The sequence below is a fragment of the Equus przewalskii genome, chromosome 2, assembly GCF_037783145.1.
Source record: "Equus przewalskii isolate Varuska chromosome 2, EquPr2, whole genome shotgun sequence".
Lineage (NCBI taxonomy): Eukaryota > Metazoa > Chordata > Mammalia > Perissodactyla > Equidae > Equus > Equus przewalskii.
The window spans coordinates 99189203-99202879 of NC_091832.1; positions in this window are offsets into that span (position 1 = coordinate 99189203).

Below are 13677 nucleotides of genomic sequence, written 5' to 3' on the forward strand. Positions count from 1 at the left end.
ATGTTAGCTCAGTGACAATCTCCTTCACCAAAAAAAAAAAAAAGAAGAAAGAGTGAATAATGTTACTGTCTCTCAGAAATTTAGGGAATTAATTAAATGTTAAAATACAAGGAAGAATTAGATAACAGCACTCAAGAAATAGTGTTATTCTTATTTTTCTTATATTTCTTATTCAGAGGCTATACAATATGTAAGGAAACAAATATTTTTAATCTAGTCATTCATCTGATGCTTGAAATTCTTTTTTTTCTTTTTTTTTGAGGAAGACTGGCCCTGAGCTAACATCCATGCCCATCTTCCTCTACTTTTTATATGTGGGTCACCTACCACAGCATGGCTTTTGCCAAGCGGTGCCATGTCCGCACACGGGACCTGAACCTGCGAACCCTGGGCCGCAGAATCGAAACGTGGAGACTTAACTGCTGCGCCACCTGGCCGGCCCCTGATGCTTGAAATTCCTTAACAAAACCTGATAAGTTGTCATTCTTCTATATTTATATACCTCCATGGACAGTAGTTTCTCCTCTTTTGAAGGGAGGCTATTTCCAAATTTTAATATATCCTTCTTATACAGATCCAAAGGGTGTGTTCTTAAAGCTCTATGCATTGAACTATTTCTAATCTCTGGCTCATGCAAATTTAGACTTTTGCCTTCTCCATAAGACAATCTTTCAAGCAACTGAAGGGAGTTATTATGTACCTCATAAGTAGGATTGCCGTATAATTTGTTGCCAAAACTGAGACACTTTTGTAAGTGAAAGGAGTAGTATTAAAAACAATGCTATGATAACAAGTATAAATCTGGACTCTACCAAGGGAACTGGGATGGATGGTCACCCTCCACGATGCCTTCTCTCCATCGGGTAAAACACTGTCAGTACCTTCACGTCTTCTCTTCGTGATGCAGGACTGGTTCCATTTTAACTTGTTTGGAGCTCCATTTTACTTTAGATTCCCTCGGAGCTGAACTAAAATTAAGGATGCCAAAGGAAAATATGTAAGTTCAAGAGCTCTGCAAAAGAGTTTGTCAAAGCAGCTCAGTGTAGGCAGAACAATTACTCACATCATCACAGCATTTTGTAAATTATGGGCTTTTTTTCCCTGTTTCAGTATATTCTGATCACTCAGCCACATTCTCTGTGAATGCAGCTGAGACTGTAAACAGAATATAAGACTTAAATTTTGTCACCACACCAAGGGAACAAACTAGGAGCTGTGAGTAGAAAAACACAAAACTGGATGAGAACAAATGTTAAACAAGGAAAAAATGAATATATAAATGAAGAGGCTGAAGGAGCCAGGCAACATCTATTTTTAAACCCTGTATTAAGAGGCTTGAAATTTAGCTTGAACATCAAAATAACTTTCCAAAGAAAAAAGAATGTACATATGCATATGTACATATGTAAATATACATATATTGTAGTGAATGTTTTTATCAGTAGTTCAAATTTATAGAGTGTTGTATTAGTGCCGTGTATCATTGGTAAATTCAGTTTACGGATTTTCCCTAACATAACCTTTGAGGGCCATTATACTATAGTCTTCAGTATTTATTAGTTGTAGATGATGTTTTAATTGCTTCAGATAAAAAATTACAGAAATATTAATTATATAAAATAGTCTTAGATTTCTGAGTCACATTCTGCAAGAGGCAAAATTAGGAATTAAATCAAACAGTTTTCTCTCTCTCTCTCTTTTGTGAAAGATCAATTAACTTCACATGTTTTCATTGATAAATACATTTTGCACTAATTTGTAAACATGCCATGTTGCTTGTTAAAATCAGGAAAATAAAATTCCCCAACTAGTTTGAATTAATGCATATCAGGGAATTCATGGAATGCAGAAAACCATTAATAATTATAATCTATAGCTTATTATAGGAATTATCCTTAATGAGGCAAACGTTAAGGTATTTCTAATATAAATAAGTAAATCATAGCAAAATATGGTATTCCATCACCTTTTAGGAATAATCTTTACATAAAAGTCTTAAGAATAAATATTTGAATTCCAAGACACCTTTTAAATATAGTGCTTTGACTCCCAAATTTGCTTTTAATTTTTTAAACTAAAATTTTTGTTGAGATCATTGTAGATTCACGTGCAGTTATAAGAAATAATACAGAGACATCCCATGCACAGTTTACCCAGCTTCATCTAATGGCAAATTTTGCGGTAATAGTGGAATATCACCAACATTATATTGACACTGATAGAATCCACAAATCTATTCAGATTTCTCCAATTTGACTGGTACTTATGTGTGTGTGTGTGTGTGTGTGTGTGTGTAAATTTAGTTCTATACAATTTTTCACACGTGTAAGTTTGTGTATGCAGTCATGCTTGGCATAATGACGTTTCAGTCAATGATGAACTCCATATACGACAGTGGTCCCATAAGTTCAGTACCCTATAGCCTAGGTTTGTAATAGGCTATACCATCTAGGTTTGTGTAAGTACACTCTATGGTGTTCGCACAACAACAAAATCACCTAATGACACATTTCTCAAAACATATCCTCATTGGTAAGTGATGCCTGACTGTATATCACCACAGTCTAGATACTGAACAGTTCCGTCACCACCAGGTATCTCATGTTGCACCCACCTCCCTTCCTCCCTCACTCACCTCACACCTAACTCCTGCAAACACTATTCTTTTATTTATAAAATTTTGTAGTTTCAAAAACTGGTGTATAAATGGAATTACATGATATATATGGTTGGGGTCAACCTTTCTCTCTTAGAATAATTCCCTGAATATGCATACAAGTTATTGAGTGTATAAATAGCCCATTCCTTTTTACTGCTAAACAGTGTTTGATCCTGTGTATGCCGCACAGTTTGTTTAAACATTCACCTGTTGAAGGACATCTGGGTTAATTCCCCTTTTTGGCTATCACAAATTTAAAAAATGTTACAAATAATGGTGTTGAAGTTCATGTATAGATTTTTGGGTGAAATAAATTTTCATTTTCTGCAATAAGATGATTGAGTGCAATTGCTGTGTCATATAGTCATTGCTGGTTTAGTTTATACAAAAACATCAAACTATTTTTTAGAGTGGTTGTCCCACTTTGCATCCCACCAGTGATGCATAAGTGATTCACTTTCTCCAAATCCTTGTCAACATTTGATATTGCCACTATTTATTATTTTAGCTATTTGGAGGTATGCAGTGATATTTCATTGTGAACTTCATGTGCATTTCCCTGATGTCTAATGATTCTGAACATCTTTTCATGTGCTTGTCATCTACAGATTCTCGTCAGTGAAATGTCTGTGTCTCTTTTGCCCACATTCTAATTGGATATTTTTTCCCTTAGTTTTGATAGTTCTTTTTGTATTCTAGAAACTAGTTTTTTGTCAGATAGGAGATTTGCAAATAGTTTCTCCCAATCTGTACCTTGAATTTTCATTCTTTTCACATGGGCTTTTGCAGAACTTAAGTTTTTAATTTTGATGACATCTAATTCATCCACTTTTCCTTTTATGCATTTTCACTGTGTCTTCACATGGTAAAAAGGGCACGGGAGCTTTCTTGGGTCTGTTTTATAAGGGCACTGATCCCAAACATGAGGACTCACCCTCATGACATAATCATCTCTTAAAGGCCCACTGCCATGTAACATTACTTTGGGCATTAGAATTTAACCTAAGAATTTTGGGAGAGACAGGCATTCAGTCTACGTGTGGAGGCAGTCACCCTGCTTAGGTTAAGCACGCAGATTTTGATCTACTTTTGTGGGCTGTGGTTCCAATGGCGGTTTAGTTTCAGAGCCTTGTGATTTGGATCTCCTGGGTTTATCTGTTGTTACCATGTATTTCTCATGTAAACATACCTTCGAATTTTCTAAAGAAAGAAGACACAAACTCTGCCTTGAGGAAGTTACTATCTGTTAAGGAGAAACGACTAGGACAGAAGTAACAAAAATACAAGGTTGACCATCAGAACCAAGGGAGACCTAAGGCTGAATGGCATTTGGAAGACAAGAAGGCCAATCACTGGTGGTGTTAGAAAGCATTGTTCACGAGGACCTTGAAGGATAAGCAGGATCTTGACAGGCAGTAATTGGTAAACTTTTGGTACGCTTATTGTTTGCTAGTTGCTGCTTTGTCTGATTCACTTATATTATCTCACTGCTTCTTCACTGTAACTTTCATATTATAATTTGTAGACAAAGATACTGAGGGTTAGACAGATTTTGACACACCACGCAGTTGGTAAGTAATACAGTCTCAACCTAGGACCACTATATTCCACTGCTTCCCACCCTGTGGAAATGGTACCTGGAAGAGAAATTAGGGGGAAAATAAGTACAAATGGGAAATGTGTGGCTATGTTTTAGGAGCAACCCTGAGGCCAGTTTCCTCGTATATGAGATATTTTTTTAAAAGTAAGTGAGCAAATAGGCTTAAAATAAAAATTTGGGTCACACTGATGTAATAGCATGTCTGATCAGTCATTGGAAGCAGGAGAAATCTTAGAGAAGTAATGTTTGAGGAATTTGAAAAAGATTAGAGGTCTCTCATATGATTTGCTTATGAAATTTATAGTGTTTATAATGACCAGGTTCTGGAGTGAAGTCCCTCTTCACTCTTTATCCTGATCACTCTAGCAAGGTTTACTTTGCCAGAAATATTTGCCTAAAATCATAAAAATGCAGAAATACAGTATATATGTATGAGCAAAGAAGTTTTAGGTGACTGTTTAAATTTCTAAAATAGTAGTATATCAGCAGGCATTATGGTAAACTTTCACAGTGATATATGTCAACATTTTACTTGAAATAGAATATGTTGTACTTTTGCTTAAATCATTCTAGTGACGTTGTTTGAAGCGGTAATTAGACCTTTTGTTTAGCTTAATGTTCTTTTAATTTGAGAGAAAAACATTTAACCTTGCTCTATTTTCCATCTCAGTAATATCCAACAGACGTGAAGAGAGCATGAATGTGACACTTTTCATGTGTATGAAAAGGGCTTGGCTGTAGCCCACATCTTTTGGTGCCAACCAAACATGCCAGCATTCAAATTCCCAAATAGGCCATCAGGGCCATATGCCTAATTAAATATGACTGGTCTGCTAGTATCCTCATTATTATTATTTTAAGAGAATGTTGGCTGAGTAAATGTATCAGTAAAACTGACTTAAGCTATTAGGGTTTGAACATTACTTTGAGTTAGTACCTTAAAATATCTCACTGTCCTTAACTAATGACACAAAAATCCCTGTCAACTAGAGGCTAATTATTCAATTTATAAACTCGTTTCTACTTTACAGAGCTATTTATTTCATTCTTGGTGAAAAACTACTATCCTGCCTATTTGCTTTGAATTTCAAGGAAAATTATTTTTATTAATGGAGTAGCCATATGATTAATTTATACCTGTGCATATGTCTTATGTATATCTCTGTCCATTTCATAAAAGGAAGGACATTTTAGTAAGGAAATGTGAAGTAACCACAGTCACACAATTAGGATTAAGAAATTTAAATTAAATACAATAAGCATTGTGCAGTGGTACTCATTTTTTTTTTTTCTTTTGCTACTGGCTTCTAAAATGTACAGTTTTAGTACCAGTCTTGGACAGAGATTTGGAAATTTTTGACCTAGTGAATTTTATGATTGAAATGAATTACCAAAAAAGAAATCTATGTACACATTTCCAAATGACTTATATGATTAATGTTGAATAAAAGGACTTATAATGAATTAACTCAAATAACCTAAGGATGATCATAAAACAAACAAATGAGTAAATTCTAAATAAAAATTACGAAGAAAATAAATCTGATTTGTTCACTGTTAAACACCCAATTTCTACTAAAATACTTGACACATAGAAGATGTTCGAGAAACAAGGTTTGAATAAATAAATGAGGTAAATTCTCATGGAATGATGAATTCTGCATTTCTATTAAAACGTTCTAAATGCTACCATGATATAGTAACAGACTTGGGTGCTCCAAAATTTCTAACTTCTCCTTGAGAAGAAACTGATAAATAGACATAAACTTAGAACTATAGTAAACATTTCATAAGTCTATAAATTTTAAAATTGTTAAAAAAATTATTAAAGATAACAATTTTAGGTGATACAAATAAACTTTATTTAACACTTTATGAAGTGGATAGTCTCCTTTTGGAGAATTGCAAAATGGGATGGAAAGCTGAAAGTTTATATAGGATAAAGAATAAAGAACAAGGAAGAGAAAAATAGAAAATATCTAATTGGCTGAGGCCACTGTCGATGAAAATAATCCATAACCAATCTATAAATGAAAATTTGGGAGAGTTTATTCTGAGCTAAAATCTGAGGACCATAGCCTGGGGCCTTTCTTCCTGAAGGAAGAAAGGGCACCAAAGAAGTGAGGTATACAGAGTGGTTATATACCCCCAAACAGGATGCTTCACGTCTGACTGAAATGTCCCTCCCACAATAGTCACAAGATTGCCCTGTCAGCACAACACTTGATGGACACAGCAGGTAGTGGGTCTGCTATCTCAGTGGGCGCAGCAGGAAGCAAGTCTGTGGTCTGGAGCTGGGTGGTCACAGGTGAGCGAAGCGATCAGTTCTTAGCCTAAGGAAAGATGCTTAATCCTTAAGGAAATGCCAGTGTTGGGAGGGGGAGGGAAGTTGCACCTTTACCTCAAGGGCCTTTGTTCTTGCCATAGGGAATATCTAAAGCAGATATACAATGCATGCTCAACTCAAGGGCCGCGGTCAGGTCCTTTTGGAAAGACAAGGTCAGGCCGAATTAGGTTTACACCAAATGGTTTCCTCATATGCTCCAATATATCCTGTTGCTTGCCGTTTCTATTTGTCACCACACAGTCAGCCTTGTGTGGGGTGAGAGGCCCAAAGTTGGCTTGGCGTTTAGGGATTGGCTGACTGGATACACTTCATTTCTGAGGAGCACTTACAGGGACACTAGAGTGATACCGAACATCTCAATCTCAAATTCGTGTGCCCAAAGCATGGTAAGCCAAACACTGAGACATCTGTGCTTGGAGAAGAAGAAAGATTTATTTGAATTGGCCAAAACGCGTAGGTGGGAGCCTAGGTTCGCTCAAATTCGCCTCCAAGAACAGAAAGCAGGGGGGTTTATGGAGCTAAGGGGCTTAGCAGGAGGAGCTTTGGGGAAACAAAGGGGACCCTCCCAATAAGCCCTTGGGTGATCTGACTTCTTGGCTTCAACCGCTGCCCAGGGCTGGCCAGACAGTGATCGCAACACCCCTGAAGGCATTCTCTTTCTTCTGCAAGCTCACAAGTCCTCTGAAAACAAGCTCAATCCTGAGTCTCCCCTCAAATTAAACAGGAAAACAGCAAATTGGTTTAATATCTACAGTACCGGGCAGATGCCAGACTTCAAGAGTTATCTAAGTTTTGGTTTGCTGATGTGGCACCCTGAGCAAGAGGGACTCCGTCTTGGACCTAGAAAGTTATTTCAACAAAATATTTGTTAAAATAGCAACTATTTAAAATATTTATTAATTGACTGAACTGGTACTTATTTGAGGATAGTAATATGACTGTACATAAAAATTGTTGGAATCTAGGAGGAAAGGCTCTAAATAGCTGAACAATATAAAACATATGAAAAAAGAGAAATAAAAGGATTTTAGACAATTATGTGTCTGTTTCTATATCAGCTGAGACTTTATTAAGCTGTAAGGTGAGGGATCTTTAAGAAAAATCCTAAAATATTTACCATAGGCTAAATGAATTGTCACAGGTTCTTAGCTCACTTCTAAATAAAGCTGAACATTAGCATTTCAAAATGAGAACAGTACTTAATTGAGTGAAAGATTGAGAGAAATCAGATCAAATGGAAGGTTCCTGAGTAGAATACCCAAATACAGGTTTGCAGTAGAGAAACAATGTGTATGAGTGGTGAGAAAAGAAATTGAGAACATGGCGTTGTACACAAAACTCCCCCAAAGAATGTAGAGAATAAGCAAAAAACAAGTCAAATAGTTTGAATACTTTAATATTTTCTCTCTCTTTTGGAGGAATAGTCAAAATATTATCAATGAATTTAAATTAGATGATATGTATTCCAAAAGAGATACATGAAATCAAAGTGGTTTTCTTTTTACGTTCTTTCCCTAGAACTTGATGTAATCTCTGGAGCATGAATTACCTTCATCACTCATTCGTGAAGTCTTTAGAATATAACAAAGCTGTGCATTACAATGGCATTTAGTTAGTTGTGCTGCGCTGACAAAGCCAGCAGAATTTGGCACTGCTTAGAAAGAGAATGTGAAGGGTTAGGGATTTTGGAAACAATATGGTTGCATGTATTGCTTGTCTCTCTACAGCTAGTAAATATTTTGAACCAAAGATATAAGTAAATTGAAACTTTATATCCTTGTATGTATATACTTATTTTTAATTGCCTTCTCTTTTCTCTTAGTACAATGCCTTTTACGGTGTTGATGCTAGTCAAATTGTTATCAGATTTTAAATATAATGATGATAATGATGATATCAGTAACTGAATAAAAGGTTTATATGCATTACCTAATTTAATTCTCAACACAAATTTTAGGTATGTTTAATTATTATTAGCATTTTACAGCTGACGAAACTGAGGTCCAAGACCACACAGGATGTAACCAACATTACCAAGATTACGCAGATTGAGAACATAGGTTTGTCTAACTCCTAAGCAAGTGCTTTCCATCTCTATTCTAGACTCTTTTACTCTTTCATCTAGAATGTTTTCTTTTTTTTTTTTCCTTAAAGATTGGCACCTGGGCTAACAACTGTTGCCAATCTTTCCCACCCCCCGCCTTATCTCCCCAAACCCCCCCTGTACACAGTTGTATATCCTAGTTGCACGTCCTTCCAGTTGTGGGATGTGGGACGCCACCTCAACGTGGCCTGACAAGTGGTACCATATCTGCACCCGGGATCCGAACCCTGGGCCGCTGCAGCAGAGCATGTGAACTTAACCACTCGGCCATGGAGCCGGCCCCTAGAATGTTTTCTTAAAGAAGATCTGCTGAGGGGCTGGCCCTGTGACTGAGTGGTTAAGTTCACGCACTCCACTTCAGCAGCCCAGGGTTCACCAGTTCGGATCCTAGGCACAGACCTACACATAGCTCATGAAGCCATGCTATGGCAGCATCCCACATAAAAGAACTGGAATGACCTACAACTAGGATATACAACTATGTACTGGGGCTTTAGGCAGGGAAAAAAAAAAAAAAAAACGCTCTGCTGATCTTTTAGAGTTGCCAAATGTCTGTGGCTGAACCCTGAATGGATTCCTGATCCAGTGGCTCCTGTACCTTTTACATAGGCTTGTTATTTTTTACTGTGTGTGCAATCTGGGGTCACTCATCTCCTCTGAGGTTCTCCAGATAATATACATTTATTAACTAAATTTAGTTATCCTTAACATAATAGAGTACCTCTGTTTACTTAATAATAATAGGTTAACATTTGGTAAGTGTTGACTAAGAATGAAGACCTCTTCTAACTAATCTACATATTTTAACACATGAATTCCTTCCAACAACACTTCAAGGCAGACAGAGCCCGCTTCATGGATGTGTGACCTGTGTAGTTGCACAGAGCATCTGCTCAGAAGGGTCAGTGCTCGGTTTAATGATCTGTGGTCACCATTTTGATATTCTAAATAATTTTATCAATGAACACGTGTTTTTAAGTGAAGTCTGATGGGACAGTGAAGCATGCACAAGAGCCAAGGATGTACATGAAATACGCATGCCCCTTTCCTTGCCTCTTTATTTGCAGACACCATTCACAATGCCCCAAGAGTATAGAATTCCAGTGTACCCATGATGGCAAGGGAGGTCAGGGAGACTAAAAGCAAGTACAAGGTAAGCATGTTACAACAACCACTTTGTGAGCAGAGGTGCCCCTAGCTCCAAAGGGCCATGTTTCCTCTTCAAACCAACTTGCTTTGAACACAGAGAGAAAGCAATCGCATTCCAAGAAACATGAACAACCAAGGAGTTGTCGATGCAAATAATCAGTAATCATTCTATTGCAAAAAAAGAGAAGAGTTTTATTTGAGCCTCACTGAGGGCCCAAGAGTCACAGCCTTCACAAGGGAAGAAAGTGCTCCAGAGAAGAGTGATTTCCAGCAGTTATATACCATTTCAAAACAAAGATACATTCATCAAGCATGACAGGGGTACATTCCTTCAAAGGTTCAAGGAGATGTTCATAACAGATTAGCATGTGCACAGAGGTTCGACCTGTTTCTGGCGCCACAGGAAGGGAGACACTGATCTCTGTCTTCAAAGATTACATTCTTTACCTTAAGTTAAACAGATGGACAAGGTATGTTTGATAGGCTGTAAGTCAGCCTTCTTAGGTTCAAATAAAGTTCAGCCCTGGGCCCGCCCCGTGGCCTAGTGGTTAAGTTCAGTACTCTCCGCTCCAGCAGCCAGGGTTCATGGGCTTGGATCCCTGGCGCAGACCTACACAACTCATCAGCCATGCTGTAGAGGCATCCCACATATAAAGTAGAGGAAGACTGGCACAGATGTTAGCTCAGGGCTAATCTTCCTCAAGTGAAAATAAAAGAGGAAGATCAACAACAGATATTAGCTCAGGGCTAGTCTTCCTCTGCAAAGTAAAAAAAGTTCAGCTCAAACCAAATTCAGACCAGAATGGCTTCCCTACATACTTGAAAATATAAAAAAATAATTTTTTGTATCAGAAACCTATCATATTCTTTCTTACTGATATCACTTCACTGTATTAATTAACCATTTATGCTAAAGGATGACATAAAAAGAAAAAGATAGAACAAACTATTTCTCCTTTAGACCTTCCTTACTTGTCAGTAAGCTATGGCTAGAGAGTGTTGGTAAGTAAAATAAAAACAGGTGAGGGGCCAGCCTGGTGGCGTAGTAGTTAAGTTCACGTGCTCCACTTTGGTGGCCCAGGGTTCGCAGGTTTGTATCCAGGGCACTGACCTAGCAACACTTGTCAATCCATGCTGTGGTGGTGTCCCACATTAAACAGAGTAAGATTGGCACAGATGTTAGCTCAGAGACAGTCTTCCTCAAGCAAAAAAGATGAAGATTGGCAACAGATGTTAGCTCAGGGCCAATCTTCCTCACACACACACACACACACACACCCACATCAGGTGAGTTGTTTGTGTGCGGTGTTCCTACTCTTCTGATAAGAGCAAAATACATATGCGTGTATGAGCTATGAAATAACACTTGTGTAATATCAGAGATTCCATACACAGGGTGAATGTTCTCATATTTGTATTTAAAACTGGCATTGCTTAATATAAAGACGAATGATATAATTTGTGCAAATAATTTGAAATTTTACTTTTTCTTTTCTTACAATGATAATAAATAGGAAATAAAAAACATAATGATTAGTCAAGAGAGGACAGACTGAAAGGAGAAAGCATTATATTTTAGTACCTTTAACGACACTTTTTTCCTGCTTATTAAACACAGAGTCTTGCATTTTCCTTTTGTAAAGGATTCTGTAAGTTACATAGCTAGCCTATAAGAATATTTTATTATCTTTTCTATATTGCAGATAAGGAAACTAAGGCCGGAGAGATTAAATAACTTGCTCAGTGTTAAACAGCTAGTAAATGAAGGAAGAATTTGAAGCCAGGTGATATGGTGCCAGGGTCTACCATCTAAACCACTACATCAAACGGCATAGCATAGTGGAAATAACACAGGGCTGAAAATTGTGAGTGGGCTAGGTCCTTGCCCCTCCGCCTAGTTTCTGAGAAAGTCCCTTAAAGTTACTCTAATATAAAGTTTTATCGCAAAAAAGGATTATTAATATTTATCTCATAGGATTGCTGAGATGTGAAAATGAATAATGTATGTGAAAGCAATTTAAAACCAGGGAAGCACTATGCAAATATTAGTTACAAGCGTTGGGCTATTTTGAATGTTTACATGCAGCCAAGTTGCATGTAAATAAAATGAATCTTTCAGGAAATAATTAATGATTGGGGTTATTGCCAAATACCCAGTACAACTGAGGCATTTTGAAAAACATGCATATTGAATAGAAAAATGAAATGAATTATCCATGTCTTTCAGTTTGGATAATTAATACATGGATCATTTGCAAGAATAATCTGGATAAATACTTACTACTCCCTTTCATCTTGCACTTTTATCCTACCTGAAAAAAGGATTCTGATAAAAAGCCTAACTCTAGCTCATAATTGAATAGCAAATCAAAATGCCTCTCAATAAATTATCACCTTTCTTTAATGAAATCAATTCTTAATTAAGTTCTATATGCTCACTCACATATTTAAATGCAATGTTTTATGGGTCAAAATGCTCATGCTTCCACATTTATGTCATATTTCAATAGACATGATCAAAGCAAAATTACTCATCTATTTGATACATGACACCATTTAAGAATTTTTCTTACTTTTTAATTAAACTATTTATATAGTTTCTCACCTGAAATTTAGTTTATTATATTTGGTTGATTTGGTATTAAATTGATTACATTGATTATATTTGGTATTAAATTTGGTTGATTATATTTGAACTAATGATCAATTAAAAAAAAATCAACATTTCAAAAAAGACTAAAATTTCAAACTTTTAAAATAAAGGGAAAAGAACTTGTGAATGCTGAACTCAGTTTCACTCTCCACTTAATTTAGTCCAGTCTGTAAGACCAAAATGAAAAATGGGATCTCAATTTATAATTGTGCAAATGAAAAATGACTTTAAAAGCTTTTGGTGCAAGCAGCTTGAAGTTTTCTCTTTGAAACATTATTTTCATTTTTGGGGAAAGCTTAAAGCACATGTTCTAACTCTCAAAGCAGAGAATGTTAGTATTTTTCCATTAATAAGAAGAAAAAGATAAATGTTCTGAATGGTCAACTACTCCTGGTCACTACCGGGAGTCACTACTGCTCACTACAGGTCACTACTGGTCACTACTCTCTGATGTGAGAATAGGAACTTTTGCTGGCAAATTCCTGCAAAGGTGACTTTTTCTTTTACTCTGAGAGATCCTATTTCCTTTTACTAAAGAGAATAAAATGTAAATGACTTCGATCTTGCCTTTTCAGAGCTTCAACAAACATTAAGATTCTGTATTCCCCAAATCCAGTCAGGATAATTTGTACTTTCTGAGATAACATCCACAAAGTTAAATGATATTAATTTTCTGTGATTTGAAGACTATCCCTTGAGTTAAAATTAACTTTGTATCTCTTTCTCTTTATACATATGTCTAACTCTGATTTTTTTTCAATGTCTTCATCTTTTAATTTTCTTTCTTCTCTCTGATCTTTTGTCTAAACATGGCTTTAGGTGTTGTTTTTCCATTTCTGTTAACACCATGAAATAATTTTATAAAGAATCTTTAAAATATTCTCTACACCGAGCATTCTCATGTATTTATATCATTTAATTCTCCCAATAAGTCATCAAAATAGTTGGTATCAAGCTTATTTTTATTACACATGAACACCGATGCTCAGATAAAGATATCATGAAACATCATACACTTAGAGATGAACCTGTCAGGTGCAAGTGCATCTGTGCTTTCATTCCTGACATTTTACTCTTCTGTTTCCCCAAGGTTCATCTATCCCTTGGAACATCTGTAGCGGTTTATTTCCACCCCAGCCTTAGCGGTTCCCCAGCTCTCCCTTTC